General features: G+C 43.7%; 1 non-coding gene across 1 annotated transcript; it reads right to left on the reverse strand.

Annotated features, from left to right (window-relative positions):
• On the reverse strand, nt 1–72 carry trnac-gca (transfer RNA cysteine (anticodon GCA)). Its single transcript has one exon. It is a non-coding gene; the product is annotated as a tRNA-Cys (tRNA).
• Between the last annotated feature and the right edge of the window lie 1,098 nt (nt 73–1,170).

The raw sequence follows: 1,170 nt of genomic DNA on the forward strand, positions 1-1,170 counted from the left end.
AGGGGGCACTCGGATTTGAACCGAGGGCCTCTTGATCTGCAGTCAAATGCTCTACCACTGAGCTATACCCCCTCAGCTGTCAGTTGGTCCTCGGGATTCAATGTAGTTTTATTGAGGGGGATCGAGCGGTCAGATTGCATGCCGCTTTGTCTCATCGTAACTGGTTTCTGAGTGAAGTCGGAGAGCTTAGCGTTTAAGTTAGCGAGATGTTTTCTTGTGATTTGGCTGAGATTTGGATCCAGGTCTAGGAGATGTTTGTGTCAATCTAATCGATAAAATGTACCCCATTGTCATACAGATTTGACCTTGTATCCCCATCTCTATTGGCAGCGCTTTGCAGCCTATCACTGTCCTTCACTATCTGTGTTTGTTCTTGAACAGTTGCCCATGTGACATTTCCAATTCGGACAGAAATATAGATCTAACTCCACTGCTTCTGATAGAGCTGTTTTCGATCAGGAAACAATTCAAGTTTGTTCAATGGATTATCAAGAACTTTAAATCTTAGCATATCGAAGCCGATCTATGACCCTGAAAGCGCCGAATCCTAAACAGTGGACCACCAGGATTTCATCTTCCTGATTCTCCCAGATACTGAGTACAGGAATATGCAGTGTCAATTATTCACAGTCGCATTTCCTTCCAGTCTCGTGCATGTTGTTCAGCTTTGAAATTGTTCATCTTTTCACATTAGCTTCCAATGAGATGAAAGCGGAGCTGTGATAAGCTGAAGTTTTTCAACAGATTTACCACAATAAGGTTTATAACAAACATTGCTTTTTGAATGTGGTGAGCGACAGTGAAACTTAATGCAGTAGAAGGTAACTCACTCATTCTGACAGGATTTACCAGCAATTGCAATGTAAGTATGAGGTCGAGATACCGGCGTTGGACTGGGGTGGGCATAATAAGAAGTCTCACAGCATCATGTTTTACCAGCGCCCCGAAAGCTCCTGACTCCAAGTCGACCTGGCATTGTGAGACTTCTTAATGTAAATGGATTGTTGTGGGTAGTTGACAGGATTGTGGAATCGTGCAGATTTTTCCTCTTTGCTATTCAATCTGCCACAAGTATCGCTCCCGTTTTCGATCAGGAAGCAATGCCCCCTCTCCTTAATTCATGTGTTGCACGAGAGCAATAAATCATCATTCCCTGACCGGGAATCGCAC

The sequence above is a fragment of the Mustelus asterias genome, unplaced genomic scaffold (genome assembly GCF_964213995.1).
Source record: "Mustelus asterias unplaced genomic scaffold, sMusAst1.hap1.1 HAP1_SCAFFOLD_95, whole genome shotgun sequence".
Lineage (NCBI taxonomy): Eukaryota > Metazoa > Chordata > Chondrichthyes > Carcharhiniformes > Triakidae > Mustelus > Mustelus asterias.